The sequence below is a fragment of the Argiope bruennichi genome, chromosome 8 (assembly GCF_947563725.1).
Source record: "Argiope bruennichi chromosome 8, qqArgBrue1.1, whole genome shotgun sequence".
Taxonomy (NCBI): domain Eukaryota; kingdom Metazoa; phylum Arthropoda; class Arachnida; order Araneae; family Araneidae; genus Argiope; species Argiope bruennichi.
Window position 1 is genome coordinate 48,148,790 of NC_079158.1, and position 23,437 is coordinate 48,172,226.

The following is a 23,437-nucleotide window of genomic DNA, read 5'->3' on the forward strand; positions in this document are numbered from 1 at the left end:
TCACTCATAATATTATGAAGGCCTTCAGTCATAGCGTGGTATGTATCTCTCTAATTTTCTGTTACCCCTCGTAGAAATTATGCTTTAAATTAAAGTGTAAATGATTAATCTGCAATTAATATAATAATATTTTTTACTGAAACAAAGCATTTTTTTTAATAATATGATTACTGATAATAGAGTCACTGAGCGTTTAAACTTTATGGTCACTAAAGAATATCTTTCTTAATTTATGTAATATCTCAAGAATTTGTCAACAAAAATTTCTCAGATTCATCATGAACAGATCGATTTATTAACAATGTTTAATTTTAAATGCATCAAACACTAAGAAAATAAAATGAATCGTTTAAAATAATCGGTCGAAAACAGGTTTAAAAAAACTACTTAAAAAACGATGTACTTAAAACTATAAGCATATACAAAAAAATATATAACTAACATAAATACAATTTAATTACAAAAGCATGCAATTAACCTAAAAATAATTTAAATCATTGAAAACAGGTTAAAAAAAACTACTTAAAAAACGATGTACTTAAAACTATAAGCGTATACAAAAAATATATAACTAACATAAATACAATTTACTTACAAAAGCATGCAACTAACCTAAAAATAATTTAAATCATCCATTGGTTGTCATGTCAACAATCAGAAACAATGCGCATGCGTGAATTTTCTTCGCCAGTTACGTTAACGCAAATGCGTGAATTTTTCTACGCCAGTTGGGGTAACGCTATGCAGATTATACATTTTTAATTTCCTTTATTCTGTGTTATTTTAACTCAAAAGTACTTCAGAATGAATATGAAACATGGATTAATTAACAATGTTTAATTTTAAATGCATGAAACATTAAGAAAATAAACAGAATCGTTTAAAATAATACGCCGAAAAATGTTAACCTTAGCCTCATTACTGTTGGGAGAAAAAAAAAATGAAGCCTTACACATTTGGCGGTGGGGAAAAATGGAAGATTTTTTTTGGCGGAAAAGTTGGCGGAGGGGGGGGAATGGAAGATTTTTTTGGCGGGAAAGTTAGTTTTTAATTAATAATTAAAATTTCAAAAAAAGGGACCTCAGGTGCACATTCCCGACCTCTAAGGTATACATGTATCAAATTTGATAGCTGTATGTCAAATGACCTGGCCTGTAGAGCGCCAACACACACACACACACACACACACACACACACACACACACACACACACACACACACACACTGAGCTTTATTATAAGAATAGATTATTTGGTTCACAGTCCCTTTTTAATGTTAGGACGAAATTCAAACTCATCTATCAAAATACTCAATCGCGTACTTTTCTCAATGTTAAAATTAATATTAAAAAGTTGTATTCTTTCGACAATTCCGAAGTATTATTTTTATTTTTTCTGCTTTTATTTCATTACATATACTATTTTTAACTTGCACCTACAGTAATTTATAACAGACTGATTCAATTAACGTTTTTAGTTGTATCAATAAGTAAAATACAGGACATATTATTTATTTCATAGCCTAAAAAGTTAATATTCAGGGCGAACAAACCGTTGTCAAAAGCGGCTATAGTCTGTGTAATTTCCTATAGGCATTTCAAGGACACTCGTTTCCCTATTCTTCACACTCATTCACCTTCTCCGTTGCCATGGTTTCGACAAAGCTTGTTTTTTTTCCCACGCCAATACGTTTTGGGAATACCTTACCTTCGGAATACCTTAACAGCTGTGTAAAAAAAAAAAAAAAAAAAAAAAAAAGAGTGATACTGTTATCTGCCTCAACGTTTCTGGCACCAGACAACCAGTAACGAGGTAGAAAATGTGACCTTGAACCGCCTACAGAAAATACACAGACTATAGTTTAAAACAATCAAACATCCTGATTCCTCACCCTCAAACATCTTCATTCATCCTGATTCGTAAAAAAACTTACTAATAGAAAGTTATTATGTTTTAAAAATAAAATATACATAGAATCCTTATAAATTCTGTATCATATTATATCGTATAAAACGTGTTTTACGTTAATTTGTTTTAATTTAATTTGGTTGTTAATTGCTGACTGCGGAAAGATAAGGAAGCCAAGTTGAAAATTGAATTTCTTCTATAACATTATCATGATAAAATTCTTAACACTTTTCCAATAGATAATGTGCTAATTTATTGGAAAAAATGGAATATTAGCAAAAAGATTGAAATATGGATGCAATACTATTTTTGTTGTTAAAAATTCGTTAAAAGTTCGTTTGTGTTTACTAGAGCTTTACAGTCCGAGCCGGTTAACATAGAGTTATCTATTTTGGTACATTTGAACTTAAGATGGTGAAAATATGCGCATCGGAGAGATTAAAAAAATTTAATTAGAATTTTAATAAGTTTAATTAAATTTAAAATTAAGTGAGATTTTGGATTTTTCCATCAAAAACTTCCTAAAATATCAGTGAGCAAAAACATATTTTTGGAAGATATCAAAATTTGAAAAATTGCCTTTATAATTATACTACTTTTTTATGTCGTACATTTTTTCCTGAATTTTGATAATTTTTAATAGATTGCATATCTTTGAACAGTAGTTTTTTTTTTTTTTTTTTTTTTTTTTTTTTGTTGCAATGAGATTCAAGCAGTTTTCCTTGTTTTCTCAAATATTTAATCTCATATCAAAATTTTTATTTGCTTCATTACTAAAAGTTGGAAAAGAAAGATTCTGTTTATATCACATTATGATCCTGTTATGAACACACACAAAACAGCGAAAGACAAAGCTATATCAAGTTAAATTGTTATTGCAAATCTATTAATAAAAATTGCTAGGTTTTAGAAATTTATGATATACAATACATTATTAGACAATTGTGAAAAATTATGTTTTATGAGAAAATTGTGCAAAAAAAAAAAAAAAGCTTGCTTTGTTTCATTATTAGACAACCTCAACTTATGAAACAAAACAAACGTCATACCCTCGGCGGGACTCGAACCCGCAATCCCCGGTTTAGGAGACCGATGCCTTATCCAATTGGGCCACGAGGGCTCAGGGTCGAAGGTCATTGTTACGTTTATGCAGGATATTATAGTTTTGAGGCACATTTCTGATATTTCCGATATCATATGTCCTGTTAACATTTTTAGAATTCAACAAAAAAGAATTCGCTCCTGTATTGATTTATTGTATTTAACAACAAAATTTTTGCGATTTATCTCTGTTCTTGTTTTTATATATGTTCTTTCATTCCACTGAGTTAAGAACGAATTTGTATTATTTGCTTATTAATTTTTATGATCAGCATATCATAAATAGTAATAAAAACTATGAACTTTGTTATTAAATATGTCACTTTAATTCGAATTTATTAAATGCGGGAGAAAATTATAATTTTCCCTTTAAACACGTAAATTATTTCATAAGAAATTTTCAAAAAATATCCAAAATTCGCAAAAAAAAAAAAAAAAAAAAAAAAAAAAAAAATGCAATGGAGAAAATTTTTTGGAGTTCAAACGATTTTAAAATGGGGAAAAAAGAAACACTATCCTTTTCTAAATATGAATGCATGCGTTATCGGATAATCAAGTGATTGTTCCAAACTGGTTTAAACTCATTTTTCAAGAAACAAAAATTTTTAGAATTTGATTGATTTTGAGATGATCAAAAATCATCGCTTTTCTAAATGTTGTTGATTGCGAAATAGGTCATGTGAGAACATGACGTTTTTCTATCGGATTAATACCATGTGACTTAAAAAAAAATATTCTCACATGATAACTTGAAATTTGTGATAGCAGATTTCAATTTTTTATTTATCATTACAATATTTTTTGAACATTTCATATATGAAAAAGTCGTAACATACAAATGCAATTGAAATTTGAATAAATCCAACTTATTCTTGTACTTAATTGATTTAAATTTGGATTCAATCGATTTAAATTACGAGAGCAAGAATTTCTAACTTGATATTAGATCTACGAGTAAGATATTTTAAATTTATATATAGCCACATGGTCTTTTGTTTGCTGGTTCAATGAAGCGAAAATGGCTACTTTCCGCTGTTTATGACTGAACTATTAAAGAGTAATTTAATAAGCCGTAGGCGATGCTCTGGTCGTATCAGTAGCTTATGATCGTCAAAAATGCTTAGAAAAATCCACGATAAAGCTAAATTAAATAACATTTAGTGGGAAATATTAGTACATTAGTGGAAGCTCATATAAATCTAGGTCTTTTGGCTTATAAAAGATGTCACAAAATATTTAATACCTGTGCTGTTAAATTATACTTCTTTGTCATTTTTAAGGGTACAAGTGTGATAATAAGGAACAAATCTGATACTTGTTCATTTTGAGTTTTTCAAAATCTTTCTGTATTAAAAGAGCTTTTCTAGTAACTCTTATTCATTTAATAATTTTGGATTAGGATATTTTGTAGAGAACGAAATATTTTTGGAATGATTATAGTAAAGATAGGAGTAAATTTAATTATTTTAGAATATGCAAAATAAGAATCAATTTCAAATTCAAGCAGGATTGTAGATAGGTATATATTTGTTTTTATTTTTTGTTGAGTCAGCAACGCCATCTGCATTTAATTATTATACTCTGTTCCACCCTAACTTGGCAGTAGTGTATATTCTAGGCATGCCGAATCACAGTCGCTGTGAGGGGAACTGGGTTACTTTAAACTATAAAGTTACTAGAAATGCAGATCGCTGGCGGAACTTTATCTCGCAAATTTTTCGCCAAATAGTAAATATTTGTTAACTTTATTATATTATCATTTTAAATCAGATAATTAATTTTTTCCTTATTTTCATTATTTTGTTCAATATTATTGATACATTATTTTAATAAATCATTAAAGTTATTTCATTTCGTTTCATCGTTTCTCAAAAGAAAACCCTAAATCTTTCAATATTCGGTAAAGCTTAGTTCGGTTAATGTTTTTTGAAAAGATATCTGTATCATCGGTCACATCTTTTAAAACTTTATCTAATGATAGGATCTCATTTCTACGAAAAAATGCATGGATTTTTCGTCAGATACATGATAATGTAAAATCATCATATTTTACAAGACCTGAATGTTTACCTACTGAGCCTGATCACTTCTTTCCAGGGGTACTTAAAGGACTGGATGCCTTTATTTCTGTTTTCATGTTGCACTTTTTGTTGATTTCACTCGTCTTGAAGGTGTGCACAGCGTATTCGGTGATAACACTTTTTCTTTTTCAGACATTTTAGAAGTGAATAGAAATGACGAATCGAATAAATATTCAACAATCAAAACTAATAACTACTAATGTGATTAATAGTATCAAAAATATCAGCTGGTAAAAAAGCGAGAATAAAAAAGTATGAAAGATGATAATGGTTGGGAACTAAATGAAGCTGAGTTGGCGGAGACGTCAAAGAAAAGCGCGCTAAATATTTGACCTTGAAGACCGGTTCTAGCCAAAGTGGAATTCATTATGTTAATCGTTTCGTTTTATTCGTTCGCTTTAATTACAAAATATTTAACAGATAAACACTTCTAACTTGAGAATAATTTAAAATACATACTGATAAAAAAAAAGGATTTCTGTAATTTATGATATTATTTGATAAATTTCTGAGCATTTTAACTATTTTAAAGTCGGAATTGATGGGGAACTCTTTCCCAACGCGGAGCGTCACATTTTCTGCCTTTTACAATACTGCCAAGTTAGGGTGAAACAGAGTATAGAAGCTATTGTTTATATTGTGGGTATACTAGTAGAAAATTTTATACAATTATTTTATGATTATTTAAGAGAATTATTGCGTAAAATTTTTTGTAAAAGTAATATGATAATTAAAAGCATTTTAAAACACAGTTATTTTTTGGAGGCTTTTTCGGTTTTAAAACTTAACACGGAGAGACATAATGGTATAAAGAAAAATTGAAACTGATCATAATATTTCCTTGCAGCTAATAAAAAAGGAGAAAACAATTTTTAAAGTCATTTGGATAGTTTTTATTCAATGCGAAATTATTTAATTGCTTTAAACATGGCTTTTAAAAATAACTCTTATTTGAAATATCACAAGAATGAGGACAAACCATAGTGACATACGCAACAGGAAGACTTAATTGCTTTTGTTACAGTCTATTATATGCTGATCATAAATATATAAATTATATAACATAAAGCATTCTTTCTTGTAAATATCCAAATTTATTTTCTAGATGATCCTCCTCAATTTATTACATTTAACAATAAGAAATATAAATGAAAACAAAAATAGATAGAAATTGTAAATCTTTATTGTTAAATGTAACAAATCAGTAGAGAAAAATTGTTCGTTTGCTCACAGGATATTTGATATTAAAGCGCCTGAAATGTGCAGGGAAACCTTAGAATGCCCTCTATATATGTAACGGCCACCTTTGACCCTGAACCCTCGTAGCCAGTTGGGTAAGGCACCGATCTCCTAAATCGAAGATTGAGGGTTCGAGTCCCGCCGAGGGTAGGCTGTTTGCACTGCTTTAAAAATTGAGTTGGATCAATTATAAAACATTGCAAGCCTTTTGCAATTTTATTTGGCAAAATTATTTAATAAAACTCGAAACTTTTATGTATGCGTTGAGAATTTTTAAAGAACTTATCGTATTTATTAGTTTGTCCTAATAAATATAATTACTTTAAACGCTATTTTATGTACTTCAACAAACTGCACTTGTTGGATTAGCAGCCGAAAACAAACAACAAACCAAAACAAATTTAGAGCAACAATTAAGATGCTTTGGTAAGAATAACCTATGTTTTGCTGATTTACCTCTTGGTTTAACTAGTTAAACAGTGGATTACTTGTGCATAGAAATTGTGACTCTTAAGAACTTTTAATGGGGGTTAATAGTGAACAGCAGTTACGGAGTTTATAATTACAATCATAGATTAATGTTCATGAAAAGATGGTTAATTATCTAACCGAAAGAAGTTTTTGATTAAGTGAAGATTACTAGAGATTCCCACATATAAAAGCTTTTAAATAGCAAGACTTAACAGAATTTTAAATTGAATTTAGCTTTGATAAAAACAGTATCATAACTAGTATTAAATATTTTTCTAATGCATTGTCTTCGTCTGCTCAGTCTGAGCATTCAAAGTCATTGAATGACTATCGTTGCATGAGCTCGAAGACAGGAATTAAAATGTAATCTTAATGGACATCACCGGCCACATTACAATAATCTCAAAGGACTCATCATTGGAGTGAAGGAACGCGACCCGACAACATTACTACAACACCCATTAACATGGAAGTGAGAACCAACTACTGAATCGAAAACTTGTCATCTCCGTATATGGGATATCTCAATTGGAGATGGAAACCTACAGTAGTAATATAACAATTAAGAATAGAAAAGCAAAATACCAAGGGTCAAAATTATTTGAGAGTCCCAGATCGAAGTGTTTTAATTGCTTAGCAACAAAAGGATTGCTATAGTTTTACCCTCCAGGAATTGAAAATAGACCTCAACCTAATGTCTGAACCCTGTTTACTCATTAGATTCCACAAAATTGTTATATGCAACAGTGAAGCCAAAACCAATCATTGAACTGGAAGCGTCTGAACTTCATATCTGGTGTGTCCCCGGTAAATGTAATAAGCATAATACAGTAGTTACGTAATAGCTGAAACAAAACGCCAAGCGCCTAAGGTTTTAATAAGCTCCAGTCGGTGTTGCACATAGACATTATTATAAATCTTTCCCTGCAGGATTGAAAAGTTGGCTCTATTCTAAACATTTGGCGAGGGTTACATATTGTCTAGTTACGCCACTGATACTCACTTTTTTTCCCTCCGCGTGTACTAAAGTAACAAATATCCACATCCATGCTTTCCATGCAAGAGGACATACAAATAGCCTTTCCCTTATCACCGAATTCGATTTCGCTGGAAAACGTTCAAAGCAAAACGGAATATATTTCACGTCACCAGAATCTGTAAACCCGAAATTCTGCGACAAAGTCGCGGATACGAGGCAAATATTCCATTGTTTTTCCGAGCAAGCTCCTCTCCGCTTCACCCTGAAAAACAATGGCCATCGTAAAAAACAAATATTTTCAACCATTTCAAGAAGATCATTTATTTGTGGTGTGGGGAATTGGATAGTGGTATGAGTCAGTTGGATATTTCTGCGACTTCAAAGAAATTGTTCAGCAGTAAAGAGGAGTTTTTGGATTGAATCCAAGAACGTCAAATCGGATTTTATGATTTGAAAAGGATTTAATTAATTTAATAAATCTATTATTTGGATTTACATATTAATATATTGTATCCCTAGATTCTTTCTGTAAGCAAAATAGTTTTTTTTTAATCAAATGATAATGAATAAAACATTAAATTTGAATCATTGAATTTGGATTTATTAACAGAAGTAAAAATTTTTTAAAAAAGTCTTAATTTTACTTCAGACACTGAATCCATGGACTATTTGAATTCCGATCTCAATCATTCTGTCTCTGGATTCTTTCTATGCTCAAAATAATTTTTGTTGTAATTTTTCTTATACGAAATATACAAAGAGAAAGTTTTGTAATTGTCAAAAAATTCAGAAACGAGATTTTGCCGGGTCTCTATGCTTCAGACTACATTGAGTTCGAAACACATTTTTTTGGAATTACTTCTAGTATTCCAAATAACCCTCAAACAAACAAAGTAACCCCAAAAAGCTCTGAGCTACCCAGATGAAAATTAATATTTGATATTAAGATCCAATGTGTAGATATCTTTCAAATTTTGAACGATATAGATTCAGAAGTCTGTCTGTCCGAATATAACATAGCACAATTGTAAAACTAGATAGATGCATAAAAATTTAGTATCCAGATTTAACATTCAAAATGTGTATAAGGGTTGAATTTGGAACAAGATCCATCTCAGGGTTGACCATCTGTCTGGACTTTTACAAGAATCTAAACGCGAAGACTTAATTATATGAAATTTCATACGTGAATTTGCGACTATAGTTGCAATTTTGAGTCGGATTTTAGTTTTAAACGAGCTGTAAAAAAGCATCCAAAATACGCATTTATTTTTCTGATATTTGTGTATCAAACGCATTCCAATGATTAATCACCAATAAAAATCACCGAATATAAAATTCTAATAAGTTCTTTCGCAATTTTTTTATTGCCAATTGCATAAGGTTAATAATACATAAAAACATATATTAGAAAAGATGCGAGAAAGTTTTCATGAGACCACTTCCTTTTGTTTAACAATAATTAGTGAACCGGATGAATAGTTTTGCTATGAGAAATCAACTGCAACAAATGCATTTTGATAAGCAGTTTTTTTTTTATAGTTTCAATACGTCAGAAAAAATTGAAACATCATTTTATTTCAAAATTAATTATTCCATTATAAATAGTTTGCTGTGAATTTTTGAGCAGGAAACTATCCACTTAAAGGTAAAGTAGACATAGAGAACCAGAAATCTACAGGATGCTAGTTGGTTCTTTATTGTATAAATGTATTCAATTGAGATAAGATATTTAAATTACTTTTAGATCAATGACCGCTGAAATGATCTGAATAATATATATATATATATATATATATATATATATATATATATATATATATATATATATAGGCCAGTAACACATTTTATAATTTCTAATTTTTTAAAAAAAAATTTCAGATAGTTTTTCCTTCGTACATTCTGTGTATTTAATCTTACTCATCAGAAGAAGATAAGAAGACAATATAAGGCGGTTAAAAAATGATTCGTTTGTTAGAAATAATTCGTTCATTCAGAAGAATATGACAAAAATAATCAGTATTGAAATGAACAGAAAAATAACACATTCAGTTTGAATGACATCTTTTCAAAGTGAATTAAATTAAGGACCATCGCAATATAAAGGGCGTAAACTTTTATGGAATTCTAGTGAACCGATGGTTAAAACGAATTGTTGAACCGTTCACTGAACCAAACAAGTTCCTTGAATATCTGGCTGCGGTGACCTAGTGGTAAGGTCTCGGCTTGCGAGCCGTAAGGTTTCAGGTTCGAGAGCCGATTCTACCGAAGAACCGTCGTGTAAGGGGGTCTGTTGCACGTTAAATCCGTCAGGCCAAATGTCCTCCCGCTGATGTAGTGCGGTGTGGAGAAGGGTGTGCCAGCTCAGGTGTCGTCCTCGGCATCGGACAGCGGTTCAAAATGACGAGGTCCGTCCCAAAATAGCCCTAGTGTTGCTTTACAACGGGACGTTAATATAACTAAACTAATCTCTGAATATCTTTCCGGTTAATATCTTCTTGTAGGAATAATAGAGTATTATACTTATTGAAAAAATCTTGGCGATTTTTCCAGTTTCGTCGGTTTTCGTTATTAGCAAATTCAAGAAAAAATTGGCTAGCATTTATAATGCCCAAATAACCAATAAGGTTTCATATTTGTATGAATAAATACGAGTCATAAAATATAGATGTACGCATTAATTTTTTAAGTAACTGCTCTTCAAATATTGAACAGATTTTAGGAATATCTTGTTTACTAAGTAATTTAATTAACAATAAGAAATTTTACTTTATCTTCATGTTCAAAATTTCTTCTGGAAAAATTTAATTTAAATTTGATGTGTCAAATACAAAATAAAAAAAAAAGCATGACTAATAAGATTAAGGTAAAAAAAAACATCTTTTATGAAAGAAAGACCGTTTACTTACATGAAATGAAGCAAAGTAAAGTGAATTACTTATTATTTTCTTACAATTTATGATATCTAGATAAAATGGATGACAAAATGTTAATTCCAGCAATATTTTTATCCTGAATTCATTTCACCAAAGAATTCAAATTTCAAAATATTTAATAATTCGATAGTGAAAATCAAGAATTTTTTTCCACTTTTTTTTCTAAAATTCAATCAAAGGCTTTAATTTCCACTATAAGAAAGTGATATAAATGTTAAAAAATATTTCTTTAGAAAAAATTAACATCGTTGAGGTATTAGGGATATATAAAAATTAAGCGTACCAATTGTTGTTTGAAGTGCAGTTTATAATACCAAAATAAAAGTAAAAAAAGGAAGAAAGCTGCATAGTATCAGAAAAAAAAATTAAAATATAATCGAATTCACTAATGGAAAGGATAATCAATAAAATGATTTAAACGACAGTACTATTTAAATTATTTCGATAAAAGAAACCGGCATTGTAGAAATACTGATATATCTATGAATAAAAAAGAACCAATTTTTATTTTCAATTCACAAAACAACAATATATAAAAAAGACAGAAACCGCAAACTATCAAGAAAATGTTAAAAATATGATCCACCCCACTAAAGAATTCGAATCTTAAAGCACCCCAAAATTAGACAGCGAAACATCCAAAAAACCCATTTCACTCCACTTTCGCCCAGACATCCAACCAAATGGGCAGAGACGAACTCCCTAAACTTTACGAGGAATATACAACGCCCTATCCATATAAAATAAAATTTGCCGCCCGTATAAAAACGCCGCAAAAGCGTTTGCGCCGTTTTGAACCGTCACTCACATTTTTATTCGCACTTTCGCGGCTATAAAATAAAAATATATTCTCGGACGGTTTTACACCCCCTCCTCCCTCTGATAAATGTTCTCGATTTCCGTCCCCCGCACCCCCCGGGACAAGTAAATATAGCTTATTTATCCGCACATTCCGCACTCGGGGATTGGCTAGACAAGCACTGGTAGGGCTGCCGGTCGCACTGCATTCCGCGTATAAATATAGAGAGCGAGATAGCGATATAGAGACGTATATTTATTTTTATATTGAGAGATATAGGCGGAATGTCACGGCTCGCCTGTAGGAGGAGAGCGAAAGTCGATTTTTAGAGCATTGTGGAAATTTCAATTTTCAATGAAGTCGGGCGCCGTTTTTCGCTTTCGTCGCTCGGCTTTTTATGAGTTTTATTTATTTCCCCCAGAGAAGATTTTGGACCACTTGCCAGCGATTAAATTGGGCCTCCCTCTCCCTAAAGGGGCGGTCTCCTTCGTTAGTTCCGCCGCCAATGGGGCTCAATCTCTTCTAAACATTCGAGCCGAAACTTGGCACATTCGGAGCTCACGGGACCATTATATAAATACGATTTATTCAAAAATTTAAATTAGTGAAAAAATCCCTCTAAAAATAAGAGAAATATACTCATGATATATCTTGAAAACAATCGAAGGTTTATCTTTAATATTTGAAAGTAATAATAAATAATAAATAACCAGAATAAATAACACGTAACTTTAACCCTTTCTAGGGCCGTGGGAAGTATGCTTCCCACCAAACTTATCAATCTTTGTATGAATTTATGTAGGTTGGTATAAGTTCTGACAACTTTTTTTTAGAAAGACAGAAACTTAGATGCTTCAGTTCTTTATCTCACACAAAATGATGTGTCTTGAATTTGTTACTTAATTATTAATTAACCAAATTAATTAATTAATCAAATTAAATTTATCTAATAAGCTAAATGAATCCCTTTTTTTATTCTAATTTCAAGCCTTAAAATATTTTAACATAATATGACTAGAAAAAAATGGTCCTTTAAAGGGTTAATTTATAATTGTATTTAATAATAATAATTTTAAATTTAATAATGTTAAAAATAAATATTTAATGTGAACAAATAAAAAAAGTGCATAGAATTTTAAATAAAATAACTATGTAAATAAACTTTGCATCAGAAAATATAATTTACATTTAAATGAATTACATTCAATGAATGTATTTAAAGATTTTAAAACTGAAGAATTTTTTACTATTCTTTTTTTTTTAGTACATAATACAGTTAAATTCTCGTGTGAATTAAGGGTTTTTAAAAAGTTATGAGCTCACAATCTCTTATGAACACTGTTGTATTTAATAATAGAAGAAAAAAACAAAAACAAACAGTAATAAAAAAAAAAACAGGAAGTAGTTTTGACTCCGAATTAATCAATATAAATTCGAATTATAGATAGTATTTTAATATTATGTTCATGAAGGATGCTAGGTGCTATAGAAAAAACAATTTAAATTAGTGAATATTTAAATAAGAACAATTTAATAACCGAATGCCATTACACTTATCTAATAGCCGCCTGTGTCAACCAGCTGGCTCGTCAGGAGAATTGGTTATGCTCGCTTGTAATTAAGTCTCTTACATATAACTTGATATTCGTGATTATCTCAAGAGAATATTTTTAGGCATGATATAATGACGGACATCAAATCCGTGTTATTTTAATAACCTTACACCTATTCTGGTTATTGCATACGTGAACCATTTTGCTAGAATCAATCACTAAGAAACCATAATGTTTATAAAAATATGAATGTCCTCGTAACTTATCTTTTTTCTGGCGGTATTGTAACTGCATTTTCTTATTCCTTATGTGAACTACGCAAATGTTTAATAGAAACCTTCTTTCTTACCTTTTAACTATGGAAGAATTTCAAACGATTAAATATTTGAAGAAACAATGAAAACGGTTTGAATTCCAGTTCATCAATAAAATCTATTGTTAAAGATTTTGCAAAAAATATTTTTTAGAAAGTTACGAAATTATTGGAAGAAACTTGCACCGTAAGTAAATTGTTATTATTAACAACTTTTATCAAATTTTAAAATGAAATAAAAGTCAACTTTTTGCAAGAATCTTTTAGGGACTTATCTCAATAAAGACGCAAAAATTTCGCCTAATTCTTGAATATTTACAATTTTTAATTAGCATACACACATTTGCTGTTTTAATATTACTAGAGATTGAGAGCCGTTATTATCTTAAACTTTTGGTATTTAGTTGAATCAATCATAGTTTATAGCAGAACTTTCTAAAATCCTTTCTGTGAATTCTGGAACAGAAAAACAAAGCAAGAAAGTTTAGCAATAATTAATAAGAAATTAAATATGCTGCAACTGCAGAAATTAAATTTGCTTATTTCAATTGTGCTGCAACTGTCATTGCAATTTTAACTAAAGGCATATCCTCTTTAAAGTTTTTTTATATGTGTCTGAAAGCTTAAACCATTCTGAACATTTTAAGGCATTACATCTTTGGAACTTTAATTAATTTAGAATTCTGAAACACCTTATTAATGCCCTTAGAATTTTAAACATTAAAAAATTAAATGTTTTATTCAAATAATTTCTCTCACATCTGCTTTTCCGAGCCAGTGAGCAAAATTTTAAAAGTAATTTTCATCATATCATTATGAAATATTTAAGGCAATATGTATATACACTTAACGAAGATCATATAAAAGCTAAACATTTTGTTGAATTGTCATTTTTTTCTGAGTGTTTAATATCCGATTTATAATTTTTGTGAAAGGTATTTCATACTTTAAAAACACAAAAAAGACAAAAATTTCTCGATATTTATCATATTGGCTAATTTTAAAGCCTTGTTATTTGGGAGTGAATATTTGTAATAATTGTCTGCAGTTTTTTTTTTTTTTTTTTTTTTTTTTATTATGTGAGAACATGATGTTTTGGTTAGGGGGTTTTGAAGCTCGAAATCGCGTAGGAAATCAATAAAGCATAAATGGCAATTTTCATCATCATCTTTTCATCGCATGTATTTTTCTTTACCTGCTTTTATATTTGCATTATTTTTTTAGCTTTTTAAATTTGCATTATTATTATGTATGCTTCTGTGACAGCATATGCGTTTATAAAAGGATGACATATAACTATGCATCATAGCTGGTATTTCATCTCAAAATCGGTCCAGCTCCTAAACTTTGTAACTTTGTTTGCCAGCTAGAAAAATTAAAAATTAAAGTTAAAAAAATTATATTATATATATATATATATATATATATATATATATAGAGAGAGAGAGAGAGAGAGAGAGAGAAAGAGAGAGAGAGACCGATAGAGAAGTCTCGTGAATGTTTCAAACCGGTTTAAATTGGTTGATGACTTAAATTAATTTAGACAAATAGTGACAAAAATAATAATATTCTTACATGATAACTTGAAATTTGCAATCATAAATTTTTTTACTTGAGCTTGAAAAACTTGCGTGGCGCATTAGTCCAGTCAAACTGTCACAAGAAAAAAAAATGTGAAAAAAAAAATCATAGCAACAATTTTATAGTTTTCAGTTGTTGAGATAATTATCTAAAAAGGGCAATCGTTTTGCATATGGATATGTCACCAAATAAAGAGGTAAGAAGAGTGGAAGTTTCAAGACTGGTTATTTGTCTCTAAGTAAAAATATACTAACCTGAGAAGAAAATTTTAAACTAAAAAGCTGTAGGTATTAAAATGACATGCAAAAAGAATTATAATACAGAATAATTGCTTTATGAGATCAGAAGTAAATTGAAAAAAAAAAAAAAATGAAAATTTGGAAAAACATTTTCTATTATTATTATTTTTTGCATTTGAGCGAAATTTTCCGAATTCTACTTAGGTACATGCTATATGGAATGGAATAACTAATGAAATTTTCAGGTCAATATTTGCACTGTTTTTTTTAAAATTCAAATCTTTAAAATTTTTGAAAAAAAAATAAAGTCGCAAAGAAAGTTTATAAATCTTTTCTAGCAGTCAGCATTTGTGGATTGAATTTTCTTTTAATTCAGAAAATGTTATTCTACGATTTCAGATGATATTCCAGAATTGCATGGTTGATTGAACTAAAAAAAATCCTTGTGGAAATTAAATTTGAAAAATAGAAAAATGTCCAATTTTAGGCAATTGTTTATCGAAACACACACACACACACACTTGGTAATTCCGTTGGTAATTCACAGGGAATGGAATAATGATGAAATGAATTATTTTATACAATCAAGCATTTCTCTATTATTAAAAAAATGAATATGTGTGCATGTTTTGGCAGATCAAACCATTTGAGCGACAGCTACCAAATTTAGTATGCATATATATTGTTACAAAATTTTTTCTTCTACAACAAATACCGCCACTCAATTGTAATTACTCAGCGCATTTAATTGTAAGTTTAGCAGCTTGCTTGCTTGCTAATCCTTCAGTTTCTCTACGTGTCGACTCCTCTCTCACACACCACTTCTGACGATACACACACTTCTTCTGACGATATACACGACATCTTCGTAGCTTCTGAGTGCCCGTCTTTTATAGTTCCGGGAGAATTGGCTAGAATCTTCTGACCAATCAGGGCGTATCTTGCTGTATCTCGGGTCTTAACGGATGGATCGTGAAAGTTCTCGAACTTTCCAGTAGTATCCATTTAGTCGTCAAACTCGCCAAATTCGTCGCCAAGTCGCCAAGCTCTCAGGTCATTGACGCACAGGACAGATCTTACAAAGGGTCTTTCTTACGGTGATACTAGCCGTGATGGGAAGCAAATTACAAGTTTGTAACAATATATATTTTAATGGATAGAAATGTATAACATCGGTGTTTTTTTTTGTTTTTTGTTTTTTGAAATTTTAGTTAAAATTTCAGTTAAATAAAAATTATTCTGATTTATGGCGTTTTTCTGCGATAAATTCCGAAGATATTATTGTACAAAAATAAATGTTATACCGTCTCAAAATTTAAGAAATTTGTACTTTTAATGATGTTAATTAAATAATCGAGATTTTTTTTAAATTTTAACAGTTTTTAAAATTGTATCGTCTAATTTTTTTTTTGTGTCTAACAGTAGATTATATTGCTGCCCCGAAATTTCAAATCGTTTTCGTTTGAAATTTCGGGGAAATTATTAATTAAATATTTAATCAAGTGAATGAATCTTCCAATACTGAAAGCTAAAAAAAATGACTTTTGTTTAAAATCTGTGTAGTTTTCAAGACGAATAAAAAGTGAAGTTACAGTACCACAAGAGTTACAAGATATATGAATCGGACAATCTATATTTTTAATAGCACTATAATGTTGTGGGACTTACCTTCGTTAAAAAGATTCATTTTATAAGATAAACAGAAGAAAACATGAAATGAATTTAAAATAACACAGCTTTATCTATATGGTTCATTGAATCATGAACACGAAGTCATATTTTAACTATTTATTTGTAATGGAACATAAGCAATATTTCTGGTGAACCAGCTAGTCACCAGAGGCGACTATTTTTAAATATTTCATTCGAATGTAATATTTTATTTTGCTGCAACAATCATTAAAAAGAATGAAATATTCTACTCTTATCCTTGATAGTTATAATCAATTTCTCTTAGTTCTTATGTATCAAGGGACTAGAAGAATAGTGGTATCGTTGGTGTAAAGTGTCAATTATGGAAAGCCCTTTAAAAATGCCTTTAAAATGGGTTTAAAATCAATAAACTTTAAAAATGGAGTTTAAAAGCGTGTTATTAATATTACTCGTATTTCATTTTTATTCCTAATACTTATTAGAAATGAAGATTCAATTCAAATTAATGTTGGATATTATTCTGCCTTGGTATTTGTGCTTTCTCCACTGGCTAGGAGAAAGGTAGTTAAATCATCGTCTAAAGTTTTCATTCAATTCATTTACGTTTCATAAGGTGTAAAAAATTTGCCTTTTCTGTATCACTGTTTTCTATTGAAAAATAACAAATTGAATTCTGAAACGAATTTCAGCACTCATACTCGATTTCTTATGCCGCTATTTACTCATTCATTTCCTCGGCCAACTCTGTGGTAATAGAAATGTTTATTTTTTGTCATAAATTTCATTATGTCCAAATTCGAATTAGATAGCCATAGCATTAAATCTAGAAGCGATTAAAGCTAGGTTCTTTTTTCTTTTTTTTTCAGCCTTCATTGAACAATTAGTTCTTGCCTTTTAATAAACGAAGTTTCAGAATTATATACATTGTTTATAATATAGCTTAATAAATTCGTATCACAAATCTAGAAATAATTATATGTAGTAATTATTCTGGTATATTTATTATGGTGCACAGAGTAATTTGTGGGATATTAACGTTACACTTATATTAGATTATAAGCATTAAGTTGCTTAATATATTTATAATACGTTATATTCTTTTTTTTTCTAAATAATTTAGTTTTAACAAACACGGGATAGCACCTTCTTTACAAAACTTCCCAAAAAGTTACAAGAAAAAAACCTTAAAGAGTTTGACGTCTCATTCTAAAATTGACTTTTAGAATGAGAGAGAAACAAATTTCTTAAATAATTACAGTGTTTCTAATAATTAAATAATTAACAATTCTTTTCCATTAGAATACTGCATATTTCTGACTAGAAATTTTTCATGAATGGATGCTGAAATTCAGATGTGCTGTATTTTTAATTTGTATAAAAATGTAAGCATTATTACACATTTTATTAACAGCCATTAATTTCGAACGGATTCAGCAAATATCCTTATAATTTTTGAATTTCTCTGCATGGTCCAAAAATTCTATTTTTAATTGAAGGACTGGCTTTGTCTTTTAACAATACTCTCCCCAAGGAAGCTTTAAACTTAGAAACCCAAGAAATATTTTTCCATGAGTCCAAAATCGAATTAAAAAATTAGACTAAAAAAACTTATAATTAAGGAACAGTAGGAGAAATGGAATAATTCCATCAAGGGAAGAATTACCTATTAACTTTTTAAAAATATTTCTATTAATCGCATTGAGGGTGATTTTATTTGAATCCAGAATTTTTTGGACATAGTGTATTTTCTGTACATCAACGCCATTTCTTTGATAAAAGCTCTACTTGCCAGTGTAACAACCGAAGAAGGTTCTATAAATCATGTGATCAAAGCCTCTGCACTAGGAGAGAACACAGACTCAGATGGCCAAGAAATTGGATATCTCTTGACGTCGAAGAATTGATAAAAATTCCAGTCATCAAATCTTCTATTAAGGACATTTTGTCAAAGCTTTTGCCTTTAGTTCTCTCCTGATGCAAAAATTAACGTGCATTTAATGCATTTTTAATATTTCACAATTTAATATGCAATGTAAGAATGAAATTTTTTTCTGGACTAATATGCGTTTTCTCTAGAGGGTCCTTTTTTTGTTTGCAAGTCGCCAATATCATGTAATGTCGTTTGTTACTTCGTGACAGGTGGTTTGCTCTTCGGCGACCCCATCAACTTTCCTGCATGACCTTTGGCTAGGTCGGGGTATTGTTTGCATATAATTTTTCAAATCATCATATTAGTAAATTTTAACTATATCTAAGCTCAAATGTTCGTTAACATATCCCGCCTTTGACGACCCGCTAGCTCATGAGGAACATTAATTTTGCCCAGTTTCAATTAAATCTCTGATTCTTAACTTGAAGCAACGATAGACACTAAAGCCATATTAATACCTTCGCATCTTATACACATGGAATATTTCTAATGCATTCAAGTACATGAAATTTGCTAAAATACCCCAATATCATAATGACATTGAACATTTAAGGGGCCTGCATCTACCCTTTAACTGTGCATCGTCTTTCGCTTAATTTTCTCTCAAATTGTTAATCGATTTCTTTAACTTTCAACAAAAGATGAAAAAATAAAATGAGTAAACATTTGAGAAAATATTGCAATTGTTTGAACTTCAGCGAAACAATGAAATGTATTACAGGAAATTATAGAGAAAATATTTTTTTAAAATTTGTGAAAATTCAGAAAAAAAATTGTAAGAAGAATAAAATATTGGTATTAAATAGAGAATTTTTTACATTTTGAAAAGGTATAAAAATTATTTCTGTGTATTAACATTTTATCAAATTATCGCTGAAAAGTACAGCATTTTTTATTAATTTTTAATTAATTACGTATTAAAAATTTCTCTCCGAGGCGCACACTCTCACCCTCCAAAGTGTATTTGCATCAACTTTTATGCAACTAGGTTGAAAAAAAACAAACTCGTTTTGTAAAGCATAGACACACATATATTCATCCTTATTATTCAGAAAGATAGAGTGAAATGATTTTTTTTCGCTTGGACTGACAAATTTGTAAGCTGAACAGAAAACAAAGCGAATAAACGAAGATGATATATTTTTTAATAGTAAAAAATAAGAGTTGTAGATCAATAGAAATTCAGTTTGTTATTATTCGGTTAGGTTAATTATAATAAAAGGCATTAGTAATTGGACAGTTAACATAACAATTTAATTATTTTAATGTTCTATGGTAGAAAAAGGTTACAAATCTGCATTGCGATGATGACATATTAGAAAATGCATTATATGCTTATTTATTAAATTATTATTGTTATTAAAATCATTTTTTTAATCATTCAAAAATGACTTTTTATTCAAAACTAGATTTTAGCAAAAAATTGTGGAATAAGAGTTTAAATCTGAACTGTTACAATAAAAGTGATTTATAAGAATTTGGATAAATTCAAAATGTATTAATTCTTCGTTGGCTGTTTAATAATATTTTATATATTAGTTTGTTAATTATTATGTAATTGTTAACGTCTTCCTGCTGATGTGGTGTGGAAGTTTGGAGAGGGGAAGTGCTAACTCAGGCGTCGTCCTATTCATCTGACCAACGTTACGACGTTCGTCCAGAAATAGCCCTTGTATTGCTTTTAAATAAGTTTATAATTAAACTTAATCTAAGCTTATGTAATTGTTATTATATTGGCTATTATATAATTTCCTTTATTAAAGTTTCCAATTATCAAATTCTTCTTACTTTCTGCTTGCAGTTCTCATTTGTTATATCATGTACAAACATTTTTTTGCTTTTGCACTATTTAAAACTAGCTGCTCCTAAAATTTTCTTTCAAATATTCTATGAAACGTGGTCTCTTAATAGGTTTTACGACAAAATATCTGTAAGCTTCAAATTTTGATAGTCACATCATTCATATTATTATAGAGGTCTTATGTCCTTCTTCTCATTGTATTATGTATCTGTCTAATTTTCTGTCAACTTCCATAAATTTGAACTTTAAATTAAAGCGGTAGTTATTAAACTTGAAATAAAATAAATTTTTTTGTTAGAATAAAATATTTTAAAAAAATATGAGTATAAAAAAGAGAACCGTTCAGGATTGAAGCGCACTACAGAATATATTTTTATAATTTATGAAATACCTTAAAGAATTATTCGAAAAATTTCGCTGATTTATAAAAAAATTCAGAGTTTAGATACACTTCAAAAGGATTTAAATGATGGGAATAATAATATTTTATTTCGCTTCAGTCAATAAATGTACTAATAATGATTTAAATCAGTCAATAAAGTTTATCCAATAAATATAATAATGTAGTCTAAATTTTATGCAGTCTTTTGATGCTAAGGAATCATATTCAGTAAACTATTCTTGACATTCTCAACTTTTGAATTAAAAAAAAACATTGATATCAACCAATTCTAACCGAATTAGGAAATTTCGAATATCGCTATTTATGACAATCAACAATTTCATAATTTTAGGCTCATCAGCCTTGGGGAAACTCCGGAGGCTAGGTGTCGTATTTTCTTGGAGATGCTCAATTTAGTGGTCTAAAAATCGCGTATTTTTATGACAGTAATAATCAAATTTTCATAATCAATTCAGTTTTACTCGCATTCGCTTGAACTTTTTTTATTTAAAATGTTGGGGAGCCACAAGAATATTTTGTTAAATATAATTCATTAATTCATAGGACCGAGGATCTGTATAAAAATATAAATAATTCATCAGAACAATTATTAACTCAAACTGTATAAAATAGTATTTTTTACTTCATCTGAACCATTTTTCCTAGTACATGAATATGTCTAATACTTACTTCTGAGTTTAGTTTAGTTTAGTTTTATTAACGTCCCGTTTTAAAGCAACACTAGAGCTATTTTGGGACGGATCTCGTAATTTCGAACCACGGTCAGATGACGAGGACGACACCTTTGCTGGCACCCCCCTCTCCCCACCACGCCACACCAGCGGGAGGATGGTTCTAGATTGCAACGGACTCGCTTACACGAAGGCTCTTCGGCGGAATCGGGTCACGAACCTGAAGTCCTCCGGTTCCGAGGCAGAGACCTTACCACTAGGCCACCGCAGCCCCACTTACTTATGAGATATTACGTTTTAGGACCAGATTTGAGTGAAGGTATTACCATGCTTGTCCTAAATATGAGATAATTATAAATTTATAATATGGTTATTTTAAAACATGGCATAAAATTTTTCTTGTACTTATCTATTTATAAAATATCATATTTCATTTTATATAGAGACCGGTGCTGAAAATCATACTTTTCCAAATTTAGCTTTGCAGTAAGAGCTTTCTTAAATTTTTATTTTGAGTTTTTAGCATCGTAATTGCAATGCAAAGATAAAAGCTAGTTTTTTTTTTTTTTTTTCATGCTCACGTAATGTCTCGTGCTAGTTAAATTTTATTTTTACTTTGTGTGAAATAAATTGTTAAAAAATATAATTAAATATTTTTTATAAATTCGTTTTCTTTTTTAAAAAAAACTTAATTTATATGTTAAAAAACTGGCATAATTGAAAAATAAATTCTGAATTTTAAAATGACGCAAAAATCATATTTTGACTGTAATATTTTTTAACGTTATAATGGAAAAAGTCAACATTTCGCTTAATTTTTAATTAATTTTAGCATACGCACGCACGCACACACACATACGCAACATACATTCGCCTTTATTATCCATTGAGATATTGTTAATTAAAAAAAAAAATCTCAAATGATTTATTTGTGGATATTCTATTCTTTTTAACTATTTTAATAAAGCTTTTTCACAACTCTACATTGCCACAGGCCTTGTTTCTTTAAATTTTTCGAACTTTTCACGTTCAGACAGTCAAGGATATCACGTTATCCAAAAGTATTTCATAAAAATTTTACAATTTCTTTTATTTGAATTTAATTACAATTGCTAACGATACGTTTTCTTTTTAATTCCCTAACATTCAGAATTTTAGTCCTAAAACAACGTGATAATATTAATCACGTGCTTCATTTCAACGTTATTCGAATCATTGTAATATTCAGCCTGTTTAAAAACGTGAAGTTTTGAAATATTTATTTCTATTGAACGACAATAGCTAGAGACACATTCTGTATACATTCTACAGATATAAGTTCAAATTTTTATTCTATATATTAAACATGATTTCCACTCATTATGTGACAAAAATCAAATCAGAAGTCCATTATCTTGCTACACATGAAGCAGCCGATTTATGGTAATTCATTGTATAACATTCCAATACTCCAAATCTCAAAAAGAATCAAGATATATATTTTAGCACCTGGCTAAAATCTATGGTCATACTGTTTGCTGATTGCGAAAATCTAAGCTCTCTGCTTCCTCCCCTTGCTTACTCCAATCATTTCCTCTACTTGCTTATGTCTACATTCGAAAGCAATTCGAATATTCTCAACATTTTCATATGACATGCGAGTACAATCAGGTCTTCTCTCTTTGTATATGCAAAAATCTTCTAGTACCGGCTGTAAACCTTTTTATGATGAGTAGGCACTTTGTTGAATTTAAATGAAATGCGCCTTGAAACACAAGTAAATAAAATGACTTTTCTTGAA

The 23,437-nt window shown here is 29.5% G+C and overlaps 1 non-coding gene across 1 annotated transcript; it reads right to left on the minus strand.

Annotated features, from left to right (window-relative positions):
* Positions 1-2,953: 2,953 nt before the first annotated feature.
* On the minus strand, positions 2,954-3,027 carry Trnar-ccu (transfer RNA arginine (anticodon CCU)). Its single transcript has one exon. It is a non-coding gene; the product is annotated as a tRNA-Arg (tRNA).
* Positions 3,028-23,437: the final 20,410 nt, after the last annotated feature.